At 38.0% G+C, this 26,636-nt stretch overlaps 1 protein-coding gene across 1 annotated transcript in view; it reads left to right on the top strand.

Annotated features, from left to right (window-relative positions):
• The first annotated feature begins 2,526 nt into the window (after nucleotides 1–2,526).
• Nucleotides 2,527–26,636, top strand: part of LOC131070900 (probable alpha-amylase 2) — a 229,350-nt gene continuing 205,240 nt past the window's right edge. The window contains exon 1 of the mRNA XM_058006569.2: nucleotides 2,527–3,001. The gene's annotated coding sequence lies outside the window, so the exon portion shown is untranslated. The remainder of the gene's footprint in view (nucleotides 3,002–26,636) is intronic.

Below are 26,636 nucleotides of genomic sequence, written 5' to 3' on the forward strand. Positions count from 1 at the left end.
ACATATACTTTGTTTTCACGTTATGCAATATGATTTTTGGTAAATCTCTGCGACATGTTTGCATTACTTTGTCATTGTTGGCAAAGGGGGAGTGGTATTGTGAAAATTTTATGCAAATGGAAGTAGTACATGCTTGTAATTTTGGAAAAGGGAGTAGTGTATATGCTTAGGGGGAGTAATTTTGATTATGGCATCATTTTTGTTTTGTAAGCACTTAGATGTCAAATTTTCCTAAGTGTTGCCATCAATGCCAAAGGGGGAGATTGTTGGCATTTTGATGATGTTTGTACTTAGTTGTGATTGTCATTGATGGACACACACTTATTTGTTGTATGCGTTATTCTCAACCGGTAGTATGTGATGTATTGTTCAAACCGATATTATATGCCAATGTATGCATAGTCTTTGTAGAAGATTATCAGTGTTTGCAGAAGGAGCTTACCGCTCAAAGCATGACCGAGGACCTCAAGCGGTACGAGGACCCCAAGCGACAGCCAATCTTTTTAAGATCGGAACACTACGTTCCAGTTTACCAGTCTTTGTTTGTAAACTGATAATCGGTATACTTTGTTTTGTTAATTGACAAACTTGTAAAGTGTGACGAGTTATCATCACCGACACCGATGTGGTGATTCTATGTCGTGTTACAAATTATGTCTAGATGCACTATACCTAGGAAATTGTAATCTAATCTCATTGGACTGACATGAAATCAGATTCCTATGTGAGGACATCATGTCTAGGGTTTTGAGTGTGTTGTGTAAAAAGATTAAGTCTTTACAAAAAGTATCTTGCGACAGATATTGAATGTGCGAAGAACAAAAGACTGAAGTAATGCTGCAATGCATTAACATAGAGAAATCAAGGATCTAACTAAGCATTTTGTGCTACTTTATAGATCACTTACTTGTTGATTACTAATCTCTTCGACAAGTCACCCTCAACTGAGTAGGCTCAATTAAGCCTGTTCTAAATCCTCTAACAAGGTTCATAGTTGTGGATCTGAAATCCTTTAACAAGGTAGTCTTTTACAGGACTTATCTCCTAACAGAGATCATGATTCCTAACATGATCTGTTCTGGCGAAGAACATTGTAAGGCCTTAACTGGTTTGACCTTAACTGGTCTGGTTGCTATTCTGCAGATAGTAGACTTGTGAGTTTTACTCACCGTGGTTTTTCCCATTTGGGTTTCCACGTCAAAATATCAAATATCTTGTGTTATGGTGATTGTGTTATTGTGGGTGAATGCTTTATTTTCTATTTGGCTTGTTTGCATATTAACCAGTTTGCTATTTAAAGGGCTATATCGGTCTGCAGTAAAATTGCTTAAGTGTTTGGTAAGGTTTTTGGGTATACTAATTCACCCCCCCTCTTAGTATTCATCATAAGACACCTTGAATAACATAGCCGGGTACTACTTGCATCAGATTGAGATCTATATTTTTAACTAGTTGAGTGTCTATACTTCATTTCTTTATATTTCCTTATGCAACTTATGAATTATAGCTTCCTAAATCCTCTAATATTTTTGAAGTTGTGGACTTCTTACTAATATTTTAATATTGATGTTGTGAAGTTGTTTGAATTTTGGTAGAACTTTTCTTAGGAATCAAATTGCTTTGTTATGTTCATTGAAAAATTGTTGGATTTTATATGGGCTTGTAGTAATTTTTTTTCTCAACTAGTACATAAATTTGAATGAGAGGAAAACAACTTGAATGAAACAAAACATCAAATGAATGAATAAATGGAACACCAACATGAATATATGTCCAAATAATATCAAAGAAATCAAGACATTTATCATGGATAAATTTTCCAAGTCTATGTGCGAATAAGCATTAAGGAGAAATATAATATATTATCTTGATGGATTTATCGACATGCATGATCATCACCAAAAGTCTTATATAGGGGCAAATTTCACTTAGAAATAATGACGCTCACAATCTAATTGAGGATTAATTCACATAATCTTTAGTCTGAAATAGGTCAATGAAAGAGACTAAAAGAAGAATGAGAGAAGGGGGCATGCGTTTTTTTTTACAATTGGAACAATTAAATTAGAGAAATACTTTTTTTTAAAATACAAAATTTATTTTGACATTCATATAAAAAACTTGAATATTTTAACACAATTATTTTAGAAAATTTAATAAAAATAATATTAAAAAAATTAAAAATAAAACAAATAAACTATTTATTTTTTAATTTATCTTTTGACTTTATAAATATTAAAAACCTAACCTTTTATTTGTGAACGAAAACAACCATAAGAAAAGATTAAACTATTTATTTTTTAATTTATCTTTTGACTTTATAAATATTAAAAACCTAACCTTTTATCTGTAAACGAAAACAACCATAAGAAAAAGATTGTTGAATTTCTATTCAATTAAATTTTTAAAATAACCCCACATTTTTCATTTACAACTAATTGATAAGAATATTTAAAAGTTCTGGACCTAAAAAAAGCTTTAAAAGCATCTGCACTGAAAAGCCATCGTATAAAGTGGAAAAACTTTTCGAGGCTAATTATTTTGGCATTTAAGTTGGTATTTGAATAAAAATACTCGGTATCTCAACATGCATGAGCTGATGTTTCAAATTTGAGTAGAACAAGACTCCAGTCATTTTCACAAATTTCTTGAAAGTTGGCAAGTAAGCTGTTATTACGCGGCATTTGAAGAAAATGGTAGTGAAAAACCCAATTAACTACTCGTCGGTGGTGATCATGTCTGTGACGTATCAAACTTTTGCTCAGGGAATAAGAACATAACTGCAACGGATAAAGAAAATGTTCAGTGATGAATATAGGCATATGGAATTTGTAGCTTTTTCTACCAATTTAAGTCCGCCCGGATGAGGTTAGACTCGTCGATTTGTTGTTTGAATTCGATCAACGAGCTATCCTCCTAGCAAGGATAACTCCTGTTTAGGCTCTACTCTGTTAAAGCGATTTCAGGAATACCCTCCTGCTGTTTGATACACTTTCAGAAGGTATGCAGGCATTCTATTAGTAGAATTAATTTTAAGAAAAAAATGTATCAGATCAATAATTGTTTATTATCCTCTAATTGAAATGAATTATAGGAATCTTTGGAGACTTTTGAATGGATTTTTTAGCCTTCATATAGAACAGTAATCACCTTTCCATTTTATAAAATACAGACTTTATCATTTAAATTTGGGGGTGGGTCGGGATGGGTTTCTTGACAAATTCTATAAGAACATTACAAATGCTCTGAAAAAATAAACAGTCAGTTGCCCAAAAAAATCAGCACCGATAAAGTTGCCACCTGCTAAGTGTTAGTAAATATTAATTAAAGTGTGAAATGTATTGTGCTCACGTCCTAAATTAATAATGTTTTGACATGCTTGTGTTGTATAATATTGCTAGTTTAAATTCGGTCATTTGAGTATCACAGAGATTTAAAGCTTTCGCAGTCCAAATACATTTGTGGAAAAATCTGTATAATGTTTTTTATCAGGACGTTTAAATTCACATATTTGATCATCATCCTGGTTTGAGGGATTCTTCATAGAATATATATACCTCGGTCATTGCGATATGTAAGGCCCAGGGCAAATTAAAAGAATAAAAAATAAAAATCAACTATCATAAGTCAGTTATCTTCTTATGCGGATCTGTAATCGTTTTTTCCCTTTAATTTGAGACATTAAGATTATGCCCTCTGCTAAGACATTTTGAAGTTGACCCTTATCACTTTGAGTTTATTTAAATTTTCTTGAGATTCTATTAATTGACCTGAAGAATTCACAGTTCGGAGAGTATGATAGGCAGCATCTGGTAACAACACCCAAAAATAGTAAAGCCGTGCCTGTTGTTTTCCGTTTCCTTTTGATGCCAATGTTTTATCTGGTTGTGTAACAAAAGAAATGGTTCCATCTCAATTGCCTCGAGAAGAGTGGTTGTAACAATGCATTTGATGCAAAGGATTAAAATGCCATGCAAGACTCAGTTCTGGAGTTCAACGCACAGTTTAGTTACTTCTACTTAGACATAGATGCAAACAATTTTATTATCAATTTGTTGGTATAGGAGTATCCTTAGGATTGCATAGTCTTGGAACACCTAAAATAGAGTTTAGATTTCATCACATACTTGTGCATGTGTTGTGACGTGGTCATTTGCCGCATGCTGGCTAAACCATGCATTTCCTGTGTTGTTTTGGGTGCTTTTGGTGTTCCCATGAGCCTTGTTGGCTGTTTGTGTGCCCTTCCACATCACTGCAGAGGGCTTGACCTATTGTGTTGAAGACTTGCCCAATGATGGTTCATGCAGCTTGTTCCTCGTGCACACACACTTCTTACTACTTACTGTGCATTTAGTTCACTGATCAACTCCCATCATTCGTGGCAGCACAAATGGCATGTGCTATATATAGTTGATCATTTGTAGAGATTCGATCTTGCTTGATTGTTGGCTAAGAGCAAGGTTCCAGAGCTTCTATCAGAAGTTCATTAAGAACATTAGTGGAATTTGCACACTCGTGACACACTACATGTGAGAGAGCAGGTTTGAGTGGACAGTTGTTGCTGCCAAGAGTTTCATGTTTTTGAAGAAGAAAGTGAAGAAGAAGCTTGTGCTTGCCCTCCTATACTTTGGAAAGGTGTTCCAAGTCGACTACAATGTCAATGGACTGGCAATTGGTGCTCTATCGAGTTTGGAGGGTAGTTTAATTGTGTTTTTCAGTAAGAAGTTGAACAAGGCTAGGCAACTGTAGTGAAAGCTTTGTGCAAATGGAGGCACTATTTGCTTCCGAATGAGTTTGTGTTGCATCCAGACCACCAGGCACTAAAGTTCATCAATACTTGGCAAAAGCTTGATAAGAGGCACATGAGGTGGCTAGGATATTTGTAGGGTTACACTTTTGTGTTGAAGCACCATGTAGGCAAAACCAATGAGGTTGCAAACACCTTGAGCAGGAGGTAGGTGTTTTTTTTTTAAATGATAAATTAGTGGGTCTTGAGGTGATGAAGGATTTGTATGACAGAGATCCAGATTTCATAGATGCATGCTACACATGCATGGAGCCCTATGTTGGAGAGAGAAGCCCATACAAGTCCTTTGCAGAAGAGGGATACTTGTGTTGGAGACAACATTTGTGCATCTTGCAGAGTTCCATGAGGGAGAACCTCATTAGAGAGTTGCACATTGGTGAACTTGAAGGACATTTTGGTATAAACAAGACTCAAGCCATGTTGGGGGAGAGGTATAACTAGCCTATTTTGTGCAAAAATGTGTGCAGATTTGTGTAGAGATGCAAAATATGCCAAACAACAAAGGGGACAGTGCAAAATAGTTGACCATTCAAGCCTTTGCACACACTAGATAGATTGTGGGAGGAACTATTCAGGAATTTTGTCCTTGGATTGTTGCGCATCCATAGGGGCAACAACTCAGTCTTTATAGTGGGGGACAAGTTTTCTAAATGGTGTATTTCATTTCTTGTTAGAAGTCGGATGTTGTGTCTAGGACAGCTGATTTGTCCTTTAAGGAGATAGCGTGGTTGGATGGATTGCTGCAGTGAACCATGTCCAATCACAATGCCAAGTTCCTTAGCCATTTTGGCGCACCTAGTGGAAAAAGTTGGGCATGTTGCTAAACTATGGATTAGCATCCAACATAGCTGATTTGTTCTTCGAGAGATGGTTTGGTTGCATGGATTGCTGCATCCACATCAAATTACAATACCAAGTTCCTTAGCCATTTCTATCACACTTGGTGGAAGAAGTTGGGCATGTTGCTCAACTATTGATTTGCATATCACCTACAAATGGATGGAAGGATGGAGGCTGTTAATCTGAATCTTGGTAATCTACTCAGATGTCTGGTAGAAGAGAAGCCTGCATGATGGAACTTTGTGTTGGCACAAGTGGAGTTTGTGTACAACAACTCAATAAACAGATCATCAGGGAAGATGCCATTCCAAGCATTGTATAGGATATTGCCATGTGGAGTCACATATCTATTAGGAATGGAAATTGAGGGAAAGTGCATGAGCATAGAAGCTAAGGACTTTTTGCAACTCATGAAGGAGATTCTTGCATAAGTCAAAAATCACTTGGAAGGAAATAACGCAAAGTATAAGTTGCGTTTAGATAAGTGTTGAAGGGAGAAGGACTACTAGGAGGGTGAGTTATAATGGCAGATTTGAGAAAAGAGAGATTCCTCAAAGGAATATAAAGCAAGCTAAAGACCAAGAATATCGATCTGTGCCACATTTTGCACAAGCTTTTTGTGAATGCTTATGAGATCAAGTTGCTAAAAGTGTTGGGTATTTCCTTGACATTTAATGTATTTGATATATATTCTTACCATGCGCTTTAAGATTTGGACTGTAGTCTGTAGAAGTGTGTGATTGGAGAAAGGAGATATCAAAATAGTAATGAGAGGAAATCTTACAAATCTTGGATGTGTGTATGGGGAGAAGATTTGGAGGTGTGAATACAAATAATATCTTGATTGTTTGAAGGGTAAGGGGCTAGAAGATGACTTTTGTGTATCTAAAGTTCAAGTAAACTGACTTGGGTAGTCAAGTTAGTTAATAAGCTTGCAAAAACATCATGAAGTAAGATTGATCTAGAATTACTTTGACACTGCAAGCTCCAAAATTTGCTTCATTCCATATAGTAGCCATTTAAATCAATGTTGCACCAAGAACTGAAAATTGGTATGGAACTTTGAAAATTCAGGTATTGAAAGTGGGGATAGCAAGGTCAGGAAATAAAAAGATTTTTAGGGTAAAGTTGTAAACCTCTCAAGGAGATGGTAGAAAATGTCAAATTGTCTAGACAAGGAATTGATGGCAAAAACTTCTAGAGATTACTGTAAATGGTATTATAAGTGTTTGAAGACTCTTGGAAATGGTAATGGAAAACTTGAAAATCTTTCAAAAATCTGTGTTCTGGTTTCTGAAACCTACAGGCAGCCCTAGGTAAGACCCAAAAATGTTTCTGGATTTAGTAAAAACGTTTTGGAAAGTTTCTAGTTCTTCTGCTGTTTTCAGAGGTTTCTGGGCAATATGAAATTGAGAACATCAAATTGATATTCCCATTTTCATGTGAACCTGTTGTTTTCCACCTCATGGTTGGAGTGTTATGTTCTTATGATTTGGCAATTTTCACAAATTCAAATCTCTTTAGAAAAGGGAGATTTGAACATTTGCCAACATAACAAGTACAGATTGAACTCAGGCTAAATTATTAGTTCTACTTGATGTTGATTAATTGGCTGACCTCTATTTAGCAAGCTGATTCCCTCCTGAAGATCAATCATGCATATGACCCTTCTGCCAATTGTCTTGTAAATTAGGAGTCGAGCTAATTTTATTTGGTTATAGACATAAAATTATATGTTCAAATAGGGGACTTCTTCTTGAGGAATGTTTGATTTTTCTAAAAAACCTGACAAGTATCTTGATCAAAATTTAAATTTATGTTTGATTTGATCCATGTGTGGTTTTGTCATCTCAAGATGGCTTCCATGACTACACATTATACTAGTGACATTTGTATTATTTACTAATTTATCTTGTCAATACTTACAAGGCAAGGAGACTCAAATGACAATCAGTATTCATAGATTCTACTTGTCAACTCTATACAACACCTTCTATCTAGTGCATTCTTACTTTAGATGGCTTATAAGTTCAATTTGAATGTTTAACAATGCAAGGAAAACATGTAAAATAGTATAGTACATCCACGCAAGTGCAAATAAAACAATGAAAGGGACTAAACACAGAGATACACTTGGAGAAATCTTCAAAGGAGTAGAAAAATTTAGAAGAGTGAGCTCTTGCTCCTCATACCACTTATATCCAGTCATATACATTTGTTAACAATATCTAAGGGACAAATTGGAACCCTTACACCAAGTTCAACAAGCTCCTAACACCTGCAAATGGTCACTGCACCATGAAACCCCTGTTCATCTCTTGCAACTGATGAATTTTGAACATAAAGAAGTTATAATTGAGAGCCAATCGTTGCACAATGTGTTTCAAGTGTTTTCAACGTATACTCCATGAAGTTTCTTGATGGGGGGACAGGGGGACTAAGGGCCTAATTTTGGTGATGTTGGGGGAATAGTGGTGGGGTGGCGGTTTAAATATATATAATAGTTGAAAAATTATCTATAAAAAGATGTATAAATATGGTACTTACAAATTAAACTTTCGCATACTAAGTAAACTACTAAACAGTAGATACATTGCAATGATTGCATTGACCATTAACAATGGAAATGTCTAGTTTGGAATTTATGTTATAATTCTATTCAAAATTCCATAATAGTGATTACAATATTTAAAATACAAATGTGTTAACAACCAATGGCTTGATGCCTCTAATTATTCCCAAAGTTCTTGCCAAACAACTCATTGTTAGAACTTAGAAGTATTGGACTCCACAAACTCAAGCTCCTCCAAACCAATACCAACCAGCCTTGTTCTTGGAGTGTCATCATCAATGTGTGTTGCTTCCTTTGGCTCTACATCTCATTGGGCTACAAGACTCTCAATGTATGTGTGTTGTAATTAATGAGACACAAGATAATATATACAACTACAAGTTTCTCTTTCCTCATATAGGTAAGCCTATTCCTCTTAATGGAGTGAATGCAGCTATAAGTAGACAATTTCCTCTTAGGAATAGAAGAACTAGAAACTTAGGACAACAAATAAATGGCTAAAGTGGTAATCAAAGTAGGTCCATGCATAGTCCACCTCAAAATTGTGTCCTCTTGTTCCATAGTCTCCCTATCTATCTTGGCCTCTTTTGAATATCCCATAAGAGTAGAATTTTTTTTCCAATTAGCATGAATGATGCTAGAATCTAGAGAATCATGCATCTCTTGACTAGCCTTCATGAACCTTGCTTTCATCTAACATATTGTATAGGTGTAATTCTATTAGACCTTTGCACCTACCACTTTTGTTTCAGTGCATAGGCAGCCATGTGCAAGGGAGTGTTGAGATTCTCCCATTTGTGATGAATGATTCTGTAATATCCCCTATTAGGTTTAGGCCTGTTTTAACCATAATTAATCTATTTGATATACTTATGACTTAAACTAAATTGATTAGGAGACAAATCTATCTTAACATGAATCAAATCTGTGATATTCCATAGTTCAATTAATTCATCAATTATTAATAAGTAAATTGTTCATCTACCATACTAGATTATTAATTCTATCATACTAGATAATTAATTCTAACATTCATAGTTCTTAATGCAAGTGTCAACCTTTGTTACTACATCAGTTCTAAGGAAGAAGAGGATGTCTATGTTACCAAAGCGCTTAGAGACCAAAATACAATAGACTCCCCCAAAGTTTACGGATCCAAGCCCTTACCTTATCTTGGGACTTGTTGACGTGTTCATTATGACAACGTCTAACACAGAATAAAGTTGCCCAACGGTCACTTCACTCTCTCTTGATCAAAGTATGATTGTATGTTAAGATTGCAGTAAGTCTAGACAATCGACTCCAAGGCTCCTATATGCAATGGATGTGACTCAGTGGCTGATGTCATTGCTGGTAATCCATGAGGACTTACGTTTGAATCATTCTTTCACTTCTTTGCTATGGCTGGAACTTCATCATCGGATATAGCAATTCTGCGATGCTTCTGCTTCAAACAAACTAAACTGGAATGAACTGAAATTAAATGAGAAAGGGTTAGAAGGATCTAAATCTACTCCTAAGGGCAGTGATATCAATAGATAATGCTTTAGTGGACAAATCCCAAATAAACCAAGCTTTGCTTCACCAAGTTTAACTACAACTCTGCAAGAACCGGTGCAATCTTTTGAGGATGTTAAAGGATTTTCACACTGAGAAAGTGCATTTGAATACCCAACATGACGCAATCCAAACAACTATTCACAATCGAACTTAGCATGATTTTGGTGGTTCAAACTAACTTTACACTACAACTTATAATCAACAAGATGCAAAAAGTATGAACCATGGAAACTCATCAAACACCATCACATTCTCCATTGAAATCAAAGCACTACTCTACTACTCTAAGTGAGGAAGGTGAAACCATGCAAGTTTTGAAAAATAACTGAAGTGGACACCATCAGAGAACAATGTTTCACTGTTATTATCTCAAAACTTATCGCAACAATTTCATACAAATCTCCCCGATTTTACAAATGAGGGGATCGCCCCTTTATATAGGCTTCAGTCCTTGGCTACATGCAAAACCCTAATTAGGGTTTGACCCAAAAGATTCCACACACATGATGCAACAAGGTGGGAATAAGCAGTAATGACCCATTATGCACATTATCAATTAATTACATTCCTGCCAAAAAATGGCGTCCATTGTGCATTAAATGCACCACTTATTTCAAATTCGCCTTGTGTAATAAATGCACCATCACCTCCAAAATTTGTTACATGCAAAAGATGCTCCACCACTGCATCAAGTACGACGGATGCCATGCAATGAATTAGCTACCACCTTGGTCAAATATTCCAACAATGAATGCGCCACTATGCCTTCATGTACTCAATAGATTCTCGCCATGCAAATGGACCCCACCCTCATTTGTAATATTCTTGGTTGTGCTTCTTTGCATGTTGCCAACTCATCCTTTACAAGAATCTTTCTATTTCGGGCTCACAAAAGACATTTTGGAAGATTTTCCTGCCTTGGAAGAATTTAAACAAATTTATCCGCTCTTGCAGGAATCCTGCACATCTGGAATTCTTGGAGAGAATTTTGTCCTTAAGGAAAATTCTGTGCACACTTTGTCCTGAAGGGAGATTTTCCTGACCACTGACCATTTTCCATGCTTAAGGAATTTAGTCTTGTGCTTGAGCTCTGGAGAGAGAAAATCTTCTTAGCCAATTTTTCTTGTGCCTTGAAATTTTTTTACCTTGGGCATATTTCTTCCCTGAGGAAGGAATTTCTTCAATCCTTAGCCAAATTTCACATTTTCCAAGAATTCTGTCTTGAAGGAAGGAATTTCCAACACGTAGCCAATTTTTTTTCACTTTCCTAGAATTTTGTCCTAAAGAAAGGAATTTCCAACACAAGTCAATTTTTTTCACTTTCCTGGAATTTTGTCTTGAAGGAAGGAATTTCCAACACTTTGTCAATTTCTCACTTTCTTGGAATTCTATCTTAAAGGAAGGAATTTCTAACACTTGAGTACGACGACTGCCATGCAACTAATTAGCTGCCACATTGGTCAAATATTCCAGGCTCCAGCAATGAATGCGCCACTATGCCTTCATGTACTCAATAGATTCTCGCCATGCAAATGGACCCCACCCTCATTTGTAATTTTCCTAGTTGTGCTTCTTCGCATGTTGCCAACTCATCCTTTACAAGAATCTTTCCGTTTTGGGCTCTCAAAAGACATTTTTGAAGATTTTCCTACCTTGGAAGAATTTTAACAAATTTATCCGCTCCTGCAGGAATCTTGCACATCTGGAATTCTTGGAGAGGAAATTCTTGAAGAGAGAATTTTGTCCTCAAGGAAAATTCTGTTCACACTTTGTCCTGAAGGGAGATTTTCCTGACCACTGACCATTTTCCATGCTTAAGGAATTTAGTCTTGTGCCTGAGCTTTGGAGAGATAAAATCTTCTTAGCCAATTTTCCTTGTGCGTTGAAATTTTTCACCTTGGACATATTTCTTCCCTGAGGAAAGAATTTCTTCAATCCTTAGCCAAATTTCACATTTCTAAGAATTCTGTCCCGAAGGAAGGAATTTCCAACACTTAGCCAATTTTTTTTCACTTTCCTAGAATTTTGTCCTGAAGGAAGGAATTTCCAACACTTAGTCAATTTTTTTCACTTTCTTGGAATTTTGTCTTGAAGGAAGGAATTTCCAACACTTAGTCAATTTTTCACTTTCCTGGAATTCTATCTTAAAGGAAGGAATTTCCAACACTTAAGTATGACGACTGCCATGCAATGAATTAGCTGCCACCTTGGTCAAATATTCCAACAATGAATGTGCCACTATGCCTTCATGTTCTCAATAGATTCTCGCCATGCAAATGGACCCCACCCTCATTTGTAATTTTCTTGGTTGTGCTTCTTCGCATGTTGCCAACTCATCCTTTACAAGAATCTTTCCGTTTCAGGCTCACAAAAGACATTTTGGAAGATTTTCCTACCTTGGAAGAATTTTAACAAGTTTATCCGCTCCTACAGGAATCCTGCACATCTCAAATTTTTGGAGAGGAAATTCTTGAAGAGAGAATTTCGTCCTTAAGGAAAATTCTGTGCACACTTTGTCCTGAAGGGAGATTTTCCTGACCACTGATCATTTTCCATGCTTAAGGAATTTAGTCTTGTGCTTGAGCTTTGGAGAGAAAATCTTCTTAGCCAATTTTCCTTATGCTTTGAAATTTTTCACCCTGGACATATTTCTTTCTCGAGGAAGGAATTTCTTCAATCCTTAGCCAAATTTCACATTTTCCAAGAATTATGTCTTGAAGGAAGGATTTTCCAACACTTAGCCAATTTTTTTTCACTTGCCTAGAATTTTGTCTTGAAGGAAGGAATTTCTAACACTTAAGTCACTTTTTTTTAGTTTCCTGGAATTTTGTCTTGAAGGAAGGAATTTCCAACACTTAATTTTTCACTTTCCTGGAATTCTATCTTAAAGGATGGAATTTCCAACACTTAGTCAATTTTTTTTCACTTGCCTAGAATTTTGTCTTGAAGGAAGGATTTTCTTCAATCCTTAGCCAAATTTCACATTTTCCAAGAATTATGTCTTGAAGGAAGGATTTTCCAACACTTAGCCAATTTTTTTTCACTTGCCTAGAATTTTGTCTTGAAGGAAGGAATTTCTAACACTTAAGTCACTTTTTTTTAGTTTCCTGGAATTTTGTCTTGAAGGAAGGAATTTCCAACACTTAATTTTTCACTTTCCTGGAATTCTATCTTAAAGGATGGAATTTCCAACACTTAGTCAATTTTTTTACTTTCCTGGAATTCTATTGTGAAGGAAGGAATTTCCAACACTTAGTCAATTTTTCACTTTCCTGGAATTCAGTCCTAAAGGAAGGAATTTCCAACACCTGTCAATTTTTCACTTTCTTGAAATTTCTTCATCTTGGGTGCAATTTTCTCCTTGGGAAGAATTTTTTTGATCAATTCATCAACTTTCCTATTTTTTAGGAATTTTTTCCATTTTGAGCTTCGGAGCTTAAGAGAGAGAAAATACTCTCCCTTGACCAATTTTGTCATTGCCTTGAAATTTCTTCAACTTTTGGGCGATTTTCCATCCTTGAGGAGGATTTTTTTTTATTTTTTTCCCGAGCGGATTTTCTCCTTCAATTTCATCCTTGTCTTCAAATTTCCATCCTTGGAATTCAATCTTCAAACTTGGGTGTTGGAATTACCCTGTGGAGGAGATTTCCTTGAAGGAAAAATCCTTCCCTTCCTCACTTTGGCGTCCTGATGCACACTTGGGCGGAATTTCTATGCTGTGGAGGATTTCTATGCCTTGGACAAAATTCCATCATCCCCTTTGTTTGGCGCCTAACCTCAAACTTGGGTGGAAATTCCATGTTGTGGAGGAATGTTGACTGTGTTGACTTTTCCATGACACCTTGGTTTTGGCGCCCAAGCACTTGATTGCGCGGATTTTCCGTGCTGTGGAGGAATTTTGGGTGTGGAGGAAAATTCCTCCACACCCCCATTTTGGCAGGGTGAAGGAAAAATCGCCATGGAGGAAAATTCCTCCATGGCCTCATTTTGGCGTTCACTTCCTTGAGACTCATTCTGCCTTTGGCAAGGATATGTCATTGATTGCTTGTTAGACAACCAATTTTACTCATTTCTGGATTAGCATGCCATTTCAGGATTGAAGTGATTTTTCTTGCCTTAGGAGAATTTTCAACGCCTTTCCATTTTTGGAATGATTTCGACACAGCCATTTTTTGCTCAGAAGCGTGCTTTTTCAAACTTTCCGAATTTAGACAAGTATTCAGGAATGTTCAGTCTTCAGTGCTAGCACCCCTGCCTGTGAAGAACCTGCCCAAAATAGACTTACCCAAAATAGTAAGTATTTCAAAATGCTAAGATTGGGGCAAAACATGATGATACAACACTTACTAAAAATAGAAACTGCTAAAAATAGTAAGTTTGATTTTTTGGCAAAATAAAGACAATTCGGGAGGCAGTGAAATCCCTAAAAAATAGGAACTTTCTAAAAATAAAAAGTTGCTCAGAATTCACTCAAATTTCATTGGGAGCTTCCTTGAAGGGTCTTGATTCCAATGCAATGTTCAGTTTTTGTGAAAACCTAAAGGAAAGGCCTCAAATCCAAGTCTGAAGGGCAAAACCCTAAAATGGACACAACAGGTTCCAGATAACCAAATTTATTCAAACGACTTGCAGACTTTATCAAATTCCATCCCAATCGCCTGCAAACTGAGGAGACTGAAGAGATTGCCGCGAAAAGACCCACAAACCAAAACCAAAAGACCGAGAGGGCCTAAAAAGTAGGGGGTTCCCATTTGCAATGGGGCGATGTGTGAAAATGTCACAAGACCATGCCCTCAAAGTTTACAGAAGGCTGATCCTTACCCTATCTTGGGAATCATCTCATTGATTGGATTTAGACTGCCCCTCTTTGGAAACAACTCAATCCTCAACTTCTTAAATACTGACAGTAGTAACAAGCATTATATATAAACATATTCTTCTTACTGTTATTAACTTAAGGATTCTTTCTGATTTACATTCTAATATTGTTATTTGTCTGATCAAACTTTATATCTATATATATATATATTTTAATTTATATTTCAGACATTATTATAAATGTATATAACTGCAGAACAGTTCATAGAAATAAGCATAAATTCTGTAACTGTATTTATTTAACAGACATCAGAAGACATACAACATACCAGGCTGTGTGCTCCAAACAATGCTCCAAGGATCGACACTGAAATAATCAGCATATATGCTCCTAATGAACGATCAATATATATTCCATCAGGATATCCTATCTATTCCCTTTTCTTCTTCCTTCTCCCCAATGCTGAAAGACGTCTATATATTCCTTCTTTTACTGGTGTAGAGTCATGACTTTGGCCAAGGGTTGTATGATTTTGAGAGGGCATTCTGTTTGTTTGTAAGGGCAGTTGCCCTTAGATCCACCGCATCCCTAATCGGCCCTTCATTATTATTATTGTTATTATTTTAATTGCTAATCTAATTTTCTGATCTGATTCCATGATCCTACTATGATTGAACTGAGTCTCTAGATGATATCTCATATTCATCTCCTTTATGCTCCTTCCCTCCTTCTCTTGGTTGCTAGAATGGTCTTATATATTCTTCCTCCAAGGTGGAAGGTCATGATCTTTCCCACAGGTTATGATGCTTGTGAGGGAGATGTCTCTTAATTAGTTGACTGCTGCCCCTTCATAACTAACCTTCCTTATTTCATTCATCTAAACCGTTTCTTTCTAGTCTTGATTTCCAAATCTAACTAACTATTTGTTATGGATGAGATCGCTGCCATAAGGGGAGAAGAAGGACGATCTGGAAAGCAATTGTTATTTGATAGCAATCCTCATTCCAAACGGTCTGTTGTAGTAATTATGGACTGTTGATAATATCACGGATTAATGCTGGGTGAAGGAATTTGTGAAGTCTTACTGCGTAAGACAAATTTCAGATCTTTGTTTGATATATTGGTTGTAATGGTCATGGTGGGGACATGACAGATTCACTGAATATGTTTGTTGTAGAATTGCAATGTGAGATCTTTTTGTTGTACAACAACCTTCATTTGGCCAAGCATAGTATCATTGTGCTCATACGTAGGCACATTAGCATCCCCATTTTTAATCACTTTGAAGACAAAAATAATGATGGAGACAATATATTTTGTATCAGCACAAAAACATCACTCTTTACCATCTATCTCCTTTATCCTCTTTTCCTGCCCTGTCTTAGAATTAGGCTACTGATCCCTTGTACTGTCATAAACATTAGTTGCAATACCTCTTGCAACTTAAGCATCCTATCCAAGAGAATGAAGTATGATGCATATCTAGTGTCTACAGTGTTTAAGAATTCCTTCTTGAAGAAGGTCTTGAAAAGTGCATGTGAAGTGTGATGGTTATAGGTAAACATCTGCACATCTTTAGCATCAGTAACAACTATTTTTATCCAACTGATTGTTTTCATGTCCTTGAGTGCATTATTCATAGCATACACATGACTCCACCAAATATGTCTACAGGCTGCCTCAATTAGCTTCCCTGCAACTTTGCACACATGGGTCACATTTGTCATTACTTGCACCATATTTTGTGGCCTAATCCTAGCTATAGCATCTTTAAGGATTTGGAACTGCAAATCAACATCCTTGGAATGCCCCGAAAAATAAACAATTTTAAGGAAATAAGGGTTATCTATACATGTAACCATGATATTGATGAGTGGATGATACCTAATGTTCATCCACCTATCCATGGCTATGTTGCATCCTCTTGTGACCCAAGTATCCTTCATTTTATTTATTAAATTATTAATCTTGGAATAGTTCTTATCCACGATTGTTGTTCTCAATGTCCTTATAATAAGGAGAGTGAGCTACATGGAACAAAATGTCATTGGTAAAGAAGAATGTCAGTGGCATCATCTACCTCATCCTTCACTTGCACATTGAATAATCTTGTTAGCTGGTTTGGAGCATCACTAGTCTCCCTACATACCTATGGCCTTTGCAAAGTAGTAGTAGTACTTTGAATACTCCTCCCCCTTAGTGGCAATGTAGTAGATGTACAGGTATTTTCTTAACTAGATCCCCACAATTTACTTAACCCTATCCTTGAGGTTTTTTGTCAACTTCACACATACCTCTACACCTTTGCCTCAAATATGATGGAACTGAGCATTAAATTTGGTAATGCTGCCTTGAAATTCAATTTTACAAAAGTTGTGCCTCCAAAACCTAGTGCCCTTAGATATCCTAGGCTTTATGTGTAACTTAGTTGCAAATTGTCATATAGGGTACTCAAATTGAAGGGACCCTCAACTTATTTTTTCAGCATTTTGGATAGTCGACTAATATTTGCACTCCTAACAGAACTGTTTGTTTCACCCCTCTTTGCTTTTGTATTTGGATCATCAGGCGCATGATAAAATTTGATTTCGATTTCACTTCAACCTCCTGAGGCTCACCCTCACCTTTACTCAAGCTATGAGAATTCGTACTCTTTTTTTTTTGATCGATAATATTAGTTTTTATTTATATAGTAAAAGGAAAGTTACATCTTCAAAATATGGAAACAGTTTCTACCAAAAAGCTACTACCAAACCACCAACCAGCCAAACCACCCAAACCAGACAAAACCACCCACCCAAAACCATCATTACAGACTACCAACCCATAAAGTTTCTATAGTATCGCTTTGCACAAAATTGCATCTAGTCGAAAAAGAGCATGATTAAACAAAATGTTTATGGCATAATCCGAAGAACACAGAGACAGGGAATAAACTCCCAAATAGAACCAACACAAAAAATGTAATTCACATAGAGCTACTCGAAGAGATTGCCAGGGTGTGCTCCCTGCCCGCAAACTTAGTCCTCGCGCTTCTGGTTCTCGGCCTTAGCCTTCGTCCTATTGCTTCCCCGTCCTCAGCCTCCACTCGAGCTTGACGAATCACCTCCTCCAGCTCCCTAATTTGCGCGAACATCTTTAGCGCCTCCCACCCTCTCCTCGCCACCACTCTGAATCTTGCCTTCACTACCTCCTGCCGCTTGAGAAAGGGGATAAACTTGGCTGTCAAATCTTGGTGGACCTCCAACACCCCTATAGAAATGTCAATGCCAACGCCTAGTACAACCCACTCCAGGAGCAACTCCATGTTGTCGAGGAACTCCTCTGGAATTATAGCCTTCATTACCCTGCGGACTTGCTCACATGAGGAATCCAACTCAAGTCCCCATGCCATAATAAGGGAATATATATCCATACGGGTCCGGTATCGGTGCCCAATCACACCCACTTATTCATCGAGGACCAATTGCACACTCCTAATCAACAAAGGGTCCTTAGAGAGGAACATGCTCTTTAGCCTGCGCACTGAGACCGATCCCCAAAATATAGTGAGGAGTTTGGAGGTCTTCAATGTAAAATTGGCCTCCATTGCAGATTGGAGAGCCAAAGTGCCAACCACAAATTGTTCTGTGAGAAAACCACGCGCTCAAATCAAAAATCTTGCAAAAGACGCAAAGAAAGTCATACGCAACCCCATTCTCTCCATAAATGCACTCACATCAAGCTCCACCGTCACTACAACAAAAAACGACATTAATTGCCCACTTCAGTCAAGCAAGCCAATGCACATGGTAAGAGAACTAAATGTCCTCATCACACACATCGCAATAAACAATCAAGGACGAAAGACGATCAGGTTGCATAAGAATGCCAATGGACAATTGCGTCATTAGCCCCCCACTATCTCGTCACACTTCTATCCAATTCACACGCCACGTTGGACAATGAGTCCGCCACCTCATTCCCCCCCTCCCCCCAAAAATACGAAAATCCTGGAAAGCATTGAGTTTTGAAGAAATAATTGAAATGAATTTATTAATCCGCCAGCTTGGAGACATTCCTTTCACAATTGCATCCACCACCACTTTAGAATCACCTTCTAAATGCACTCTCGGGATATTCATGTTATTGGCCTATTCCATCGCTAATAAGGTAGCTTGCACCTTAGCTTCATTGTTCGTCCCATCTTGCAACCTCTGCGCCCCTTTAAAGAGGACCTTCCCCTCATCATCCCGAGCAACACATCCAACACTTGAGATGCCCGGGTTACCTCTCAACACCCCATCAAAGTTAATCTTAATCCATCCCTGCTCCGGCCTAGCCCACACCTCTTCACCTCTCTTAAACACCTTACCCGAAGGATGAACCCTGGAAAACCCATGAACGGGTCTACATTGTACCAAAGGCCAGCTAGATTGAATATGTTTATCAGCCATATTGTAAGGGTGCTTTAGGAAGTTATGACTAACTGTCGACATCGACACAACTTCTGAGATAGCCCGTTCAACCCTATCACACAACCTTTCCATAGATTCTGCCTTATCTTGGAAAATTCTCCTATTTCTCTCTTTCCAAATTTCCCACACCACTATTGAAGGCGAGATAGTCCATATACTAGAAAAAGCCAATTTCCTATGCTCAATAAACCAGCTTTTAAACAAATCGACCACCTTCTCCGGAAGAGGGACTTCCCACCCCAATTTGTCTAAGAGGAACTTCCATACACACTGAGCCATTTCACATTGCAGCAAAAGATGATCCAAAGATTCATTAGCCACTTTACACATAATACATTGGAATGGACCATTAAAGCCTAGTCTACTCAACCTATCCCTCGTCAAGATTCTCTTCTTAAGCACTAACCATGCAAACACACCCGCCTCCAGTAAGCATTTGAAACTCCAGCAAAGCTTGGCCGGCCATTCCATATTAACCATTGAGTTTTCAATAATATTATAACCCAATTTGACTGAATAATTTCTAGATTTCGATCCACACCATTTTAAGACATCCTCTTTTGGGGAAAGATATGGACTATAATCACCAAGCATATCAGCAAAGGAAGCCCTCAAAGGGGGAGATAAAGGTAACGTTTCTACATCCCTCCACATTCATTCTTCCACACCATTCCTCCTAACTTTAACCATGTAATCACTAACCTTAGAACCCCAATGTACCTCAGCCACTTGTCTAATGTTATCCACATTCGTTCTCAAAGACAGAGAAGGCCTTCCATCCCACGAATTAGTCAAAAAAATTTCTTTCTCTCCATTCCCCAGCTGCCATGTTATATGCTTTGTGATAACTTTCCTACCGGAAACAAAGAAATTCCAAATCGCCAATCCTTTCGGAAGATCCCGTATGGTAAAAATTCTCTCCCTACTATCGGAATCCAGGTATTTATGCTTCAAAATTTGCACTCACTTTTGATCCGGTTTCAAATACATCTGCCAAATTAATTTCGCACCCATCGCTTCATTCAACAGACTCCAATTTCTTAGCCCTGCACCCCCTGACAACTTTGGTTGGCAAACCTTGTCCCATGCCACCAATGGAATCTTATCTTGCTCACTCTTGCCATTCCAAAAGAACTTCCTCATACACTGATTAATGCCTTTAACAACTTTCTCAAGAATTTTTAAACACATCATAGAATAAATTGGAATTGTAGAGTGAACCGATTTTAAAAGCAATAGCCTACCAGCCGAGGTAAGCCACTTACTCTTCCAACCTTCCAGTCTATTAATACAACTGTCCATCAATCTATGCCACAAACCAACCCGATTAGGCCCCCCAAAGAGTGGAGTACCTAAAAACCTTCCCGGAAGGATCCCAGACTCCCAGAATCTGAACAATATCCCTCTGCTTCCCCAAAGCCGTGTTAAAGAAGAAAACATCAGACTCGTACCAATTCACCTGTTGGCCTGAAACATTACAAAAAAGGTCTATTGCTTTCCTTATAGTACAAGCTTCCCAAAGAAAGGCATCTCCAAAAAGAACTGTGTCATCAACAAATTGTTGATTGGAGACCGGATCCAACCGGATCCATACTAGCTGCAATACTAATCCCTCTCCATTGACCATTACACCTCAAATGTTTGATATACCTCCCCAAGACCTCAGCCAGAATAATAAAAAGAAAAGGGGAGAGAGGGTCCCCTTGCCACAGGCCACGTGAAGTTTGAAAGAAGCCTTGAGGGCTCCCTTTGACAAGGACCAAGACCCAAGGGCCATCAATACATGATTTCACCCAATTTAGCCAATGGGAAGAGAAACCAAACCTGTCCAAAACCTGAAGCAGGAAATCACGATCCACCATGTCATATGCCTTCCTTATATCTAACTTAATCAACATTCGCTCAACCTTGGCTCTCCTAATTGTGTGAATGGCTTCATGGGCAATAATAATGCCTTCCACAATTGATCTCCCTGGAACAAAACCACTCCGCTCTTCTGAGATGATCAACTTCAAAAGGGGTTTCAACCGATTCATTATAACTTTGGCTATCACTTTATACAAAGTTTTACATAGTGAGATCGTTCTAAAATCACCAAAGGAGTCAGGGTTCTCAACTTTCGAGATTAAGGCAATGAAAGTGCAATTTAGTTCTTTAGCCACTCGCGCATTTTCCCTGACCTCCTCCACAACTGATCAAACATCAGAACCGACCACTTCCCATAATTGTTGATAGAAAAAAGCAGGAAAATCGTTAGGTCCCGAGGCCTTATCACCTACCATTGAAAAAACAGCCTGCCTTACCTCCTCCAAAAGAATTGTTCTGCACAATACCTAATTTTGACTGTCAAAAATCACATGAGGAATATGCTCCAACAATTGATCCTGTTGTTGAACATTAAAGTTGGTGTCCTGCTTGAGAAGCTCACTAAAGAAATCTGCCGCTTCCTTGTTGATATCATCCTCTTATCCAAAATGATTTTCTCCCTACTTCTGATAGATGTCACCTTATTCCAAGATCGCCTAATGTTCACTGAGTTATGAAAAAACTGTGTTCCTATCACCTTCCTTCAACCATCCTTCTCAGGACTTCTTCTTCCAATACACCTCTTCTCTTGCTAAAATTTCATTATATTTGGACCTCAAACTCTTTTCCTTGTTAAAGATTTCCATGGTCGTACCTTGGTCCATGATGATTTCCTGAATCTCCTCCAATTCAGCTTCGATAGCAACTTTATCTACAAAGATATTACCAAATTTGAGTCTATTCCATTCCTCAAGTTTCCCTTTGAGAAATTGCAACTTCTTGAAGAATTGGAAAGCCTTTGAGCCATAAATCTATGGGACTTCCGCCCACCAAGTCTTGATAAGATCCCTCAGTTCATTATCTCTCAACCACATTTTCTCAAATTTGAAGGGACATCTAATCGGGGCATTGTCTAGCCCCACAAGAAGCTCCACCAGAAAATGATCCGAGGCAACAAATGGTTTTATAGAAGCTTAAAATATTAACAACAAATCATCCCAGCTTCCCCCCCCAAAAAAATTGTCCAACTTCTCAACAATGTGCTCTCCCCCCACTCTGCGGTCAGACCAAGTGTAAGTTCCACTATTAGTTTTGATCTCTCTCAACCCATTCTCGGAGACAAAGTGTTGGAAACCAGCTTGTGAAGCAATAACACCAACTTTCCCCCCTTTCTTCTCTTCCATATCCAAAATAGCATTAAAGTCCCCCCCCCAAGAACCACTAGTTCTTGCGACAGGTTATTCAAAATCATCGACAGTTGCTTCCACACTTCCGGTTGCAAGCAAGCTTTTGTAGGGCCATAGACATTAATAAGGAAGAAATCACAATTAAGACTGAATGAATGAATTTTACACAAATGCCACGCTTGGGAATTAATGAGTTCCTCCACCCTTAGGAGAGTAGGGTTCCAAAGGATACCAAGTCCACCCGCAACACCATTTGCACTTGAGAAAATACCTGCCCACGATCTCCAAAATCTCAACAACACCCCTGCATCCTCCAAACTCATTTTAGTCTCCTGCAAACACCAAATCAGGTTTCATCTGATCAAGCCCACGCTTGATCAGACACCTCTTGTTAGGGGCATTACAACCCCTGACATTCCAACTTATGAGTTTCATTTTTCTTCAGGAAGGGTACCTCCCTTCCCTATTGAAAGTTTGCATTGTCCCTTTGCATTACCTGCCATAGCAATTCTGACCCTATTCGGCTTCCTCCCTTTGGATTTCTTTTCTCCTAAACAAGCTTTCAAATTTTGAGAATCTGTCTGATTGATTGTATGAATGTCAACAATATCCTCCTCATCAGACAAGCCCCATTCTTCCTCCTCTTCCTCCCATATCGTATCATCTAGATCCTCATTAAAAATCCTTTCCCGATTATTCATACAGGTTTGCCTATCTTGATGCCTATCTTGATCCGATTGAACACTTTCACCCAACTTCTGCTCCTGTTGAGACACTTTCATTTCAGCATCAGGAGCCTCCATAGCTTTCTCAACCTTGTTTAATGCCTCCTCCACCAAGCTGGCAGCTTTGATTTGGCTTGTGACCTGAACCACACCAATTGGCTCAGCCGTGTTTTCTAAACCTTGGTTGTCTCCATCCACCCTTCTATCTAGGGCCAACTCCGTAGAGGGTGAAGCCCCAGTGTCTAGACCCTTTACCTGCTGTTCTCCGTTCTCTTCTACTGCAAATTTCGCCACTGTAGCTTCCAACGAGGAATCCACTGACTTACCCTTGGGACCAATCAAACACACCTCCTTCGAATGCCTACCTTTGTTACACACTTTACACCGCTCCGTTTGGTCTTCCACCTCAATCTGTTGAATCCAACAACCTACATTGGTATTTATCTCAATGCATGATGGCAAAGGGAAATGGGGTTTCCATCCAATGCATATTCTCGCATACATGCTGAAATTCTTTTTCTCAATAGCCTCATTCGATTTAATATAAAACCCTAGTTTGTTCCCAATTGTCTGGAAGGTCCCTTCATTCCAATATTTCCTGTGGAAGGTTATAGAGGTGCAGCCAAATGGGTACTTCTCCCAGAGGGGCCTTAAGAGGATTGAAGTTTGGTTCCCAGTCTCTGACATACAAACCTCTTCCACCCATAAAGAAAGGACCATTATTGAAAACCCAGTTCTTATTCTTGTTGTCCTTCGTGATTACTAAAAAGAAACTGTTAGGCATAGTCTTTAAATCCATCTTAAAAGGCCAGTTCTCCTCACACCAGCTCTTAACTCGACCAAAGGCAGGCCAGTCCCCAATCCATTTCATGAAAAAACCCTTTGCCCTCAGAAATGAGACATAATCACTCCAGCTTTTATTATCCAAAAACAAAGACAATTTTTGAGCTTCCGACAGGGTCGATTTTACCTTGTTCAGAGTCTCCACTCTTGGAATCTTCTTCGGTCTCCACTCCTCTCGCACCCTCTACCAATCCGACTTCGTTCCTGCCTAGGTGTTGCTACGATTTTTGAAGGTGCCACGATAGTCGTCTCTAGAATTCCCAAAACCCTTATTCCACCAACCATTCTCTCTCCTATTCGAACGGTGGTGGGAATCTGTTCTGATCCTCCCAAACCCATTTAGGCTTTGACCATGAGCGAGAAACAGGTTTTGCATAAAACCTGGGTTGATCATTGGGTCAAAAATCTTTGAACTCCCTGGGTTGCAGACCTAGCCCCCTTCTCGATGCCATTTTTCTCCACCTCAGACGGGGTTTTCGGAAGCACAAGTATAGATTTCATACTCTTAGTGACATTGCAGGAAATGAATAAAAATTATAAGTTTATAATTTAAAAACAAGGATTTTCCTTTTGTATTTCATACTTAAGGTCACATGAAGTGTAGAAGTAGAGGATACACAAATGGGAATCTTTGTTCTTAACCTTTGCCAAATAAGGATTTCACTTATGTTATTCTTCTTTTAGGTTGCATGAAGCGTAGAAATAGAGGATACACAAAAGTTAAAATCCTAATTTGACAATTAAATTTTTTGATTGGTTAAAAAATTTAATTAATATTTATGCATTAATTTACAAAAATAACTTTAAAATGATTAATTTTTTTAAAACACCTAAATATTGCTGTCATTAATCAACAATTGTAGTCAAATACTTAAATGGTCAAACAAGGATTTCACATTGTTTTTCTTACTTTAGGCTGCACAAAGATTAGAAGTAGAGGATACACAAGATAAAATCTTAATTTGACTTGTAAATTTGAAATTAAAAACAAAGGTACAAGTTGGTGAACCAAAATAAACGTCAGAATTAAGACTTAGGAATGAAATGAAAATCTAAAAATAAAAAAAATAAAAATTGATAAATGAAGAAACTAGAAATGCTTATCTTAAGCTTTCTATGATGCGTTGAATCTATAAAATGCTTTCACTCTTTTAAGTCTTCTTGCCGATTTCACATTTCCTCTCCTAATGCTCTCTCAGTCTTGCAGTCTTCCCACTCTTTACTTGCTGCCTCTACTTCTAGCTTTCAACTTCAACCAATGAACTTCTTTTGTGTTTTGGAATAATGCTGAAATGTCTTCTTATAGGTTTTTTTGAGGCCTTGGAGGTGAGGGTGGGGCTCATTAGCCATTAGGTTTAGGGCTACAGGTACTAGAACCAAGATCTTTTTTTAATTTAAAGAAAAGACACTTTTTAGTGCTTTTCCATGGGGATGCTTGCAGATTTCCTTTTAGGGTCAAGAGACACTTGGGAGTCCTTTGGATGTCTCCATTTGGGAGGGATATCCCAAAAAGTCCCCTATTAGAGGAAAACATATTGGAGACGTCTTAGAGAAGGTGGTGGCGGTTGGGGAACGTCTCCTTAGCATCCCATGTTTCAAGGATGCCTTTGTCTTGGAAAGTTCTAATTTTTGGAGGATGTGTCCCTATGGAACAATGTTCTTAAGCCTTTCTTACGTCCATCCTTGGCACCAAAATGAAATTTAAATGTTGGAAAGTCGAATTGAGGAGTCCAAACCCTTCAAATTCCACATTTTGTTCTATTTATTGAAATTGATGCATGATGACTTGTGGTGGTCTTAAAGCCGCCAATTTGTTACGAAACGGTTTAGGGCTATAGGTACTAGAACCAAGATCTTTTTTAATTTAAAGAGAAGACACTTGTTAGTGCTTTTCTATGGGGATGCTTGCACATTTCCTTTTAGGGTCAAGACACTTGGGAGTCCCTTGGATGTCCCCATTTGGGAGGGATATCCCAAAAAGTCCCCTCTTAGAGGAAAACATATTGGAGACGTCTTAGAGAAGGTGGTGGCGGTTGGGGAACGTCTCCTTAGCATCCCATGTTTTAGGGATGCCTTTGTCTTGCAAACTTCTAATTTTTGGAGGATGTGTCCCTATGGAACAATGTTCTTAAGCCTTTCTTACGTCCATCCTTGGCACCAAAATGAAATCCAAATGTTGGAAAGTCGAATTGAGGAGTCCAAACCCTTCAAATTCCACATTTTGTCCAATTTATTGAAATTGATGCATGATGACTTGTGGTGGTCTTAAAGCCGCCAATTTGTTACAGAACTGCCTTTTATTGGAAATCAGTGATTTCATTAACATTCAATCTCTAGTCAAGTTCAATGTTTGATCCCATATTTTTTGACCTCTATGTGATGCTCTAAATCATCCCAAGGTTGCTTCCAAATTGAGAACTATCATACTAGCTTTAGTAACCATCTTACTAATGAAGCATCAAACAACAGTCTCTCAACAAGTTCTTGATTAGAAATGACATCAATCAACTTGTGGTCATATTACTTGGATCTGTTTTTCAAATCACACCTCCCCACCAAGGAGCCTTTTGTTCCCCACAAGCTTAGAGACTCACCAGGTGAGGAAATTTTATCCCCACGTCTTGCTTGGGATACCGTTTTTCTTTATTTGGAAGTTTCCCCCCCTTCAATGCCACTAAACATGTTCCATTCTCTCCTCTCCTTGCCCTCCTCACCTTCTTGTTAAGCTCCACATCACCCTCCAACTCCTTTTTGTTGCTTGGAACTAAATCATCAATGCAAGGCAACAATAGGCCCTCTTC

The sequence above is a fragment of the Cryptomeria japonica genome, chromosome 1 (assembly GCF_030272615.1).
Source record: "Cryptomeria japonica chromosome 1, Sugi_1.0, whole genome shotgun sequence".
In the NCBI taxonomy this organism is placed as follows: Eukaryota; Viridiplantae; Streptophyta; class Pinopsida; order Cupressales; family Cupressaceae; genus Cryptomeria; species Cryptomeria japonica.